Genomic DNA, 8914 nt, shown 5'->3' with positions numbered 1-8914 from the left:
GTTTATGGGACGGTTTCTTGGTTATAAATAGGCAGGTTTTCAGTCATTTCCTGAAGGTGAGATGGTCTTCTGTCATTCTTATCTTCTTCGGGATTGAGTTCCATAGATTAGCAATTGGAAGTGAGAATGCAGCTTTTTCTGAATTTGCTTTTTTTCGTAATGTTTCATTTAAATTTGGAGGTAGTAGTGTAATCTTAGGTTTATTCATGGCTGGTAGTGGTTCATTTTGGTTTGGAGGAATTCAGATGCTTGTCCATGTAGTGATTTCTGTGTGATGCAGAGTGCTTTGAAGTTAATGTGTTTTTTTACTGTGAGCCAGTGTAGGCTTCTCAGTGCTGGTGTGATGTGGTCTTTTCTGTTCAGTCTTAAGAGTATCCTTGCTGCTGTATTTAGGATGCATTGTAGTTCTTTAGTGAGTAGTTCTGACATTCCAATTCTTCAATTTTTGATAACACTAAGGAGATTATTGCAATGGTTCTATAAGGGAAGGAGAGGTCGAGGAGGGTCCCCCTAATTAGTTGAAGGAGGTGAAAGCATTTCTTTGCTGCTATAGCGTTGACTAGTGATTCTAGTAAGAGTCTGATGTCCATGAGTATTCCCAGATTTTTTTCACCGCAGATGCTTCCAGTTGGGTTCCCATGCCTGGTGGCCAGTTCAGTTGTGTGTCTCTTAAGTTATTCTCTGGGGGTGAGATAATTATTTCAGTTTTGGCTGGGTTTACCTTGAGGTTGTTGGTTGTCATTCAGTTGTATATGTCATTGAGGCATATGTTGAGGCTGTTTGGGTCTTGGGTTGTGGCTATCTTGAAGATGAGTTGTGTATCATCTGCATAGTTGTAGGCAGTCAGTTTGTGGTTTCAAATTATTTTCATTAAGGGGGACATGTATATGTTGAAGAAGAGTGGGGGCAGGCTAGAACCTTTTGGCACACCACAAGAAATGTTTTTGGTGTTAGAAGTAAATGTCGGTGGGTAAGTTCCTTCACTTCTTTTAGTGAGGAAAACCATTGTAAAGCAGAGACTTTTATGCCGCATTCCTCCAATCTCTCGATTAGTGTTGTGTGTCGGATTGCGTCGAATGTGGATGATATGTCCAGTAATACGTCCTGTTGTCTGCATTTATTTTTAGGTCATTCCACATGGATAGAGGTGCTTATTCTGTTCCTGTCATTGGTCTGAATCCAACTTTCGAGTGGTCTAATATTCGGTTTGTTTCTAAGTGGTTGATTAGAATTGTGAATATCTGGTTCTCCAGTATCTTTGCCAGGTAGGGTAGACTCAATATAGGTCTGTACTCGCTGGGGTCTTCTTTTTTGTTTTTAGGAGTGGCTTGATGTAAGCTGATTTGAAAGATATAGGTACTGTTCCTGTGTTTAGGGACAGGTTCATCAGTAGCTGGAAATAAGATTCTGGGGTGCTGTGCTTGAGGATTTCTTTGTATATGACTGGGGGGTATGGATCACTGGGGGAATCCAGCATGGTTGGTGTAATTTATTAGTGTGGTGAAATGTTATTCATCTATGGGTTTGAATCGGTCAAGTGTTCTTGTGTTTGGTGGCACGCTGGTTGTTGATGGTTCCATATTTGTACTTGCGTTCTTTGGTGGCTTGCTTCAATGGTCTGCTGAATTCTTTCTATTTTTGTTCTTAGGTATTTATTGATGTTGCCACACAGTGATTGTGATGGTATGATGCCTTTGTTTCAAGGTGTTGGAACCCTGTGAATGCAGGAGTTATGTGGAACGCGCACATGTGAGTATAACCTTGCAAGGGATAACAAATTGGGGATAGATATATGGGAGAAGTGTGAACAGTGTGAACACACCAAATGTAATTGAGAGTGTGACATGTTTGTGGCTTATTGTGTTTTTTGGTTTTCGAGTAGAAATAAGGAAAAGGAAACAGGATGATAGGGAGCCTTGTAGAAGGAGGAAAAGAGCAAATACATAGGAGCTCTGTATAGTTAGAGAACTCGGGCATAATAGTGGTTGTTATTTTAGCTTGTTATTTTAGTTTGTTTTATTTCTGTATTTTTATTGTGTAGGGAGGAGGCCCAGGTGGGGTGTGTGTGTGTGTGTGTGTGTGTGTGTGTGTGTGAGTGTGGTAGCACAGGCATAGCTCGACTAAGCAAGCACACAGGAAATGCAACCATGCAGTACATGTGCAAGGCCCTGCCATTGTACTGCAACAGGATCAAGATATATCACAACCAGTAGATGACTGAGACCAGGGGAGGGGGGGTGCCCCCACTTGTGGCCAGAGCAGGGCTCCTTTGACAGAAGTATGCTAGAACACATATCCATCTTTCTGACAGCAAAATACAAAGGAAACAATTATAAAACAGGAGGGAAATATTGAACCTCTGGAAGATGTTCGAGGATACAGAGGAGCAAGGGGGGATGGAGGGGCGTGCAACAATAGTAGAGGCAGAAGCCCAGATGAAGACAGAACAAATGGAAATATACCCATTAGCAGTCTGTCTCGTGGTTGGATAAACAAACCCAACGTATGTGTCAAAAGGTTCAAATGTACCGACACAAGGTCCCGCACCCCTTGATCCATATATCCCCACTCTAGCGATCACAGCACACACCGATGTGAGCCCAAGATACCTAGAAATAGCACTGGCCTTGACACAAACAGAACTAGCCAGACCATGAGCAGTGTGTGATGTAAAAAGACAACAGATAAGTGAAGTCAAGAGGCTTTCTATACAGAATAGACAATGCGCCCATAAAAGCTGGACATGTACAGCATGATGGTGACACAGATGGCTTGGGTTATGAGAATGTTGGGTCCCATGGGGAACACGAGTGGAGCGAGTTTGATGAGGTTGAGGGCGGTGAAGGTGGAGAGGCTGAACAGGCGCCACAACCAACCCTAAGGGTAGAGAGTTTATGGGACGGCAGCTTGAGGGAGAGGTTTGGCAGGATGGAAGTAGCAAGGAAAAAGAGAAGTGTAACAAAGGGTGGAAGGAACAGACTGAAAATGCAAATGCCCCTTATACACAAGCGGTAAGTAGGCCACAATATGTACCGTGGGAAGAGATGGACAAAAATAACCTAGTAAAGACACTTCCGGCACGCACAGCGACTGCGGGGAAGTGGATATATGCTTTTGAGAAGCACACCGCGGGAGTACTCTTAGCATTCGGAGACATGAAAAGCCTATTGGAGGCAGCAATTGGGGATCAGGCTGCCGATGTTTGGGTGAAGGCAGGGTACACAGGAGTAACATTGAGCAACAACGCCCTGATGGAGCATCGTTTACCAAGATCAGAGCAGCAACAGAGTGTGCCACACCTAAGCCAGTTACAGTAAAAGATAAGCAGAAATTCCTGGGGTTGTGTAACTACTGCAGGGCCAGGATCCTGGATTATACAGCATATACAGGGCCTCTCTTACAGGGCCTCAAAGAAACACAAAAAGGCAGCCATTAACTAGATTGGGCAGCAGACATGGTACAAAGTTTCAATGACCTGAAATAATTGATTTTCACAGCTCCAGTTTTCGCCACACAAAACTACAAGCAGGAATTTTACATATTTTCACACTCAAACAACAATCTTTTGATGGATGTACTGACACAGAAGAGCACAATGGGCCATAAGCCACTGGCCTACTACAGTGGTACACTAGAGTCAGTAATGCAAGGACAGTGTTTACAATCACAATTGTAATGGGTGTTCAATAACATTGTACGTGGAACACTCAGTATTTGCAATCCTAGACAGATCAAAGTCCGCCCTTACCACTCAGAGAGCATCAGCGTACAAGATTATCATTTCAAGCCCAAATGTCCATGTGGTAAAATGCAGAACGGTAAATGATGCCACATTCATAACAGAACCGTGCACAGGTGAAGATTTACAACAACACGGCTGCCCCACCTATGAGGACGAAGAGGATGACATCCCCAAAGTCAAGGATAGTCCCTAGGAGGGTGAGGTGCTCTTTGTTGATGGGTCAGCAAAAATCGACCAGGACACGGGACAAAGACATACTGGGATGGCAGTGCTGTGCGCTTAGAAGTGGGGGAGTATGAAACACTAGTAATGCAATTACTACCCATGCACTACTCAGCACTTGCAGCAGTGTTCATTGCGCTCATAGAAGGGTTGTCATGTGATCATCTGTTCAGACTCAGCATACCTCACCACAATGGTGCATGCTGGTCTCTCTTGCTGGAAAAGAAGGGGCTTCCAACAAGCAGACGGATCACCTGTACAACATGCAGTGGGACTTAAAGCCCTGCTCTCCACCCTGACAGAGCCATCTGTAGTGGCAGTCATCAAATGCGCCGCCCATACCAATAACACAGATGAATTCTCTTTGAGAAATGCATCTCCAGATGCGGTGGCCAAAACAGCAGCATACTTCCCATACTTCCCAGTACCCACACCTGCTGAATATGTTGTTACCACCATTCCCACATGACCAAAGAAGGACCCATACACAGCACTGGCCATAGCACAAATAGTTGAGCTCCAATGTAGAGCACCACCGGAAGAGAAAGGCTTTTGGCTCAAGCGCGGGTGCGTACAATCACCAACTGATCTCTTATGGAGACAACAATGTACAGGGAAGGCAGTGATATCCATGGAACTGCTACACACTGCCTTTGAACAACTACACTACCCCTCTCACAGCTCAAAGCAACACAATGCAGCAACCATACAGGATGATTGGTTCATTCCAAATCTCCAAGAACACATCTCACCCATGGTGACTCAATGCACTACATGTCAAGTGTTCATTATTGGAATGACACTCCACACGTTACGGGGCACCTTGTCCTGCCCCTTTGGGCCATTCCGTGAGCTCCATATTGATTATACAGACATGGGTGTGAGATGTAGCAGAGCTCGATATGTCATTGTAGTAATGTGTCCATTCTCACAGTGGGTTGAGGCCAGCCCCTGTGCCCACCCAGATGCCAAATGTGCTGCAAAATTCCTTGTTTGCGAGGTGTTTCCCTGGTGGGGAGTGTGCGATGTTTGAGATCCGATAATGGCACCCATTTTTTCAATGAACTCAACAAAATGACAACACTATAAGGTATTAAACAGCGCATATGCTCCATTTACCACCCCCAAGCAAATGAATGGTGTTGCGGAACGAATCAATGGCCTTTTCAAGAGTACGCTTTCCAAACTGTGCAGCACCCTAAAAAAGAACTCGGTACATTGTTTAGCCCTGGCCATGTTCAATTTGCACACTCAGCCAAGCAAGGTCCACCACCTCTCTCCACACGAGATAGTAACAGGAAGGCCATGAAGATGTGTCTAAAGATTGCATGTGTTTGTGTGAAATGTACCTGAATTTCTTAACAGAGCTGCTGTAATGTCCAAGCATGAACATGTGTTGGCATTTTCTGCAGCGACCTAAAGTACTGAGTAAGAACAGTGGCTGAGCTCTTGCCACCAGTTTCACTAAAAAATACTGAATCTCTTTACTGGGAGATAGAAACTTTACACAGAAAACAAATAATAGATGGGGGTCGTGGCATGGGTAGGGGTATTTAAAGTGGGTTGATGGCCCACTGCATTAAACATATAGAAAAAGTGTTGTTTTACATGCAACATTTTCGACCTCACAGTAAAAAATGTGGTATTTTCACGTAGATCCTTCCCAGCCTCCTCCAGAGCTGGTGTGATGAACATTGATGGACAGCGTGAGAAGATGACAATGCTGTCATATACTTAAATCCCTCCTACTTGGTCTTGCACTTTTCAAAACATCTGCTTTTCCATGTCCGATTACATTGTCCCACTGACAATATTCTAGCACATTTCAAAGCCTCATTATGAATCTCCTGACACATGTAGGATAGTCGAAATAGGCCGCAACCTTTTGACAAGCCAGTTATGTCAGGGTAGCCTCACGTTGAACTGCCCGTGTCCTCACCCTATGCGCCTTTCCAAATCAACAGCCTGTTGGGAAAGGTAGCTCAGTGGGCCCATAACTCTGCTACACAGATCATTGTGTAACCTCTTAGTTCAAATCCTGTTGATAAATGTGTTAATACATCTGCATCAGAGGTATGTGTTTAAGATGCAGGTAACATTCAATTGTAACAGAGCTGACTTGGCTTTCGACTTATCCAAAAGACTACTACATATCCAGTGATTCAGAACTTACATATCTCATCGGGGTTGCTTTACCTGTAAAGGCTCAGAACACACAACTCTCATCAGGGCTGATATGCTGAATTGGTTCTGAACACCCACATCTCATCTGGTTTGTTATACCTGTAATGGCTCAGAAGAAGCACATCCCATGAGGTCTGCTATACATGTAATGGCTCAGAACACACATCTCACCTTGGCTCTTATACTTGTAATGGCATATAGTGCTCGTAAATCATCTTCATTCAAGCAAGCACTTCATCTGATAAGACAAACCTCTAACGCTGTAATTTCCAGCCTAATGGCGAAAAGAAGGTTTGTAAACATTTGAAAGGGAGTACTTAATGGTAAAGCTGCACTAGATTTGTAAATCGAAAAGGCATTTTCAGTATTTTGAATATTTATTGATGCTATGTCAAAAGACAAAAAGGAGAGGAAGAGCAACTCTGAACCTAAGCAATACAGGAGAACAACGTTTTGGGGTGGAGGGGAAGACGAGACAATAGAGAACATATTAGACAGTCCAAAACAGGAATTTGAGGAACATGACAAGAGAGACCAATGAGCAACATAAGAGAGCAACAAAGACAATTAGAAGGGAAACAGAGGTTAAAAAATAGGACACGAACAATAGGAGTGAGGGATAGAAGCAGAGCAAAATAGACATATAGAGATGGTAAAATAGGAAGACACAGATTAATAGCAGACAGAAAATCCAGATTAGAGAAAGAAAGCCAGGTCAATAACATAAGAGGCAGTGTAAGAAAGATAATCAAAAGGGGTAGCAATCATAACAGAGAGAATGCAGAAAAACAGATATAGCCAGAGTAATGACATGAAAGAGGAAGAGGAGTTATATCAACCAATACCGCACACTGTAGGAGGTACACTTCAATAATAGAATACAGAGATGGGAGAGGCAGAGTGACAGGGCAACATACCTGACAAAGTGGCATAGCAACACTTAAGGGTGACAGACAGAACATCAGAAAGTGGGAGACAGGGCAAACAGAGTAGCAAATGGAAGGAGAGATGGAGCAAAAACATGAAGTGGCTGCCAAGCTGGTAGTGCTACACAGCAACAGAAGGCCCGAGAGGCAGAGAATGATGCTGGTAGAGTGAGGGACTCGATTTATGATGTAACTAACTGGCATCTATAGTAGTGCTTAACAGAGTTTTAGTGTCCAAGTATAATGAAGATGAAACTGGGTAGTAGGCATTGACAAGTTTCAAACATAGTTTTAATTTTACGCACAAATTGGATAATTGTCAGACACTTTTTTACCCTCTTGCGAAGGAGGAAACTCATTTTTACTCCCTTGAAATTGGATTTACTCTCTAATGGTACACATTGGGAGTAAACTACTCACATGCATAAATCCTATTTGGAGCACTGCATGTTACTCTAAATTTACTTTGCTCTTTATTCTGGTGAAATGTCTATTCTAGGGGTGTCTACTAATAGTCACTACGGGCCTGTCCAGTATTGATCTAACCTCTACCTCAAGTGAAGAACAAAAGTAGAATATGTAAAGTCTTTTATTAAATAAGTAAAGTGCAAGTAAAGTGTATATTGCAATACTCAATTGTTTCAATTACACAAACAAACAGCATGCTACTGAACTACATGGTCAATACATAAATACAATACATTCATTGTTGACAATACATACAATAATAAAAACCACATGGATGCTGGGTCTCAATCTTCAATATTAATAAAGCGTACACTGGAATTTCGATGTGGCATTCCTTATTCTTTGATATAATGTTGCATACCCCTGCATGCACATGTACGGTGTTACTGATTTAAGTGCTGCCCAATGGGAGCTAAACTATTGGTACAACAGCAAATCTTGGACCTGTTTTGGGATTGTCCAAGGTTAAAATGAAGTGCTAGGTGCCTGTGCTAAAGTGCAAGGTGCCTACTAGCTACATTTATTACAGCATAAATGGGTGCGCCCAGATCAGACTCAACGCTTGGTCAGAGCGTGGGCTAGTTTAGGCGGGAATGTTGTCTTCATCAGGTGTTGTCTTCCTCTGTGCTAGAATACAAACGTGTGTGTTTGTCTGAGTAACAGCAAATTGCTTATTAGATATAGTAATTTAACTAAAACCTACTACTGGACTAATGTTATTTTAGAAAAAAACTCATGAAATATCTGCAGTCTTAGGAAACTGTTCAATAGTCCAGAAGGGACTTAGGTCTTCAGACTGTGCTGAGACGTGCTGTCACTTGCTGTATGCCATTAGGACCATATGTTGAGTTCTGTACGGAGCCTGTACGTGGGCTTTAAACCATGGTGACCCTATTTTGAGGGTTGTTAGGACAGTTTTTCTGAAGTCCAACTAAGGGCTTAGTAAAAACATTCAACCGAGACAGTACAGGACTGCACTCTTACTACAAGGCTGTACCACCTGAGTATATGGTAGTGTCAACAGAGCAGCCAGGCTTATTTTAGGAGGGAGGGAGGGCTATAGGAAAGTACACAGAACCTGTAGTCTACTAAGGATTCAATAGAAACACTTACAACCAGAAGAATTATAACAGTTTAAATAAATACAAGTAGGCCAAGTTAAGTCTTGGGGTAAGTTCTGGTTATAGAGTCATAAACACATTTATAAAAACACCAAACAATGCTTGAAAGTACACCGACCAAAGCATAAACCTTTTTCAGAATACCTAACAGTAATACTAGGGAAGTCAGACCTTATCATACACATTTAGTATAGGACACACCTATTCATGGGGAGTGAAACCAATGGTTACTTTTTTATTACTTTCAGTAA

At 42.6% G+C, this 8914-nt stretch overlaps 1 long non-coding RNA gene across 1 annotated transcript in view; it reads left to right on the top strand.

Moving 5' to 3' along the window:
- Positions 1-1637: 1637 nt before the first annotated feature.
- LOC138569086 (uncharacterized) overlaps positions 1638-8914 on the top strand; it is an 83258-nt gene continuing 75981 nt past the window's right edge. The window contains exon 1 of the long non-coding RNA XR_011303116.1: positions 1638-1749. This is a non-coding gene — a long non-coding RNA (uncharacterized lncRNA). The remainder of the gene's footprint in view (positions 1750-8914) is intronic.

This window comes from Ambystoma mexicanum, chromosome 2q (genome assembly GCF_040938575.1).
Source record: "Ambystoma mexicanum isolate Mex_15411 chromosome 2q, UKY_AmexF1_1, whole genome shotgun sequence".
NCBI classification, from domain to species: Eukaryota; Metazoa; Chordata; class Amphibia; order Caudata; family Ambystomatidae; genus Ambystoma; species Ambystoma mexicanum.
The sequence above is the reverse complement of the archived record's forward strand: the minus strand, read 5'-3'. Positions and strand labels throughout refer to the sequence as shown.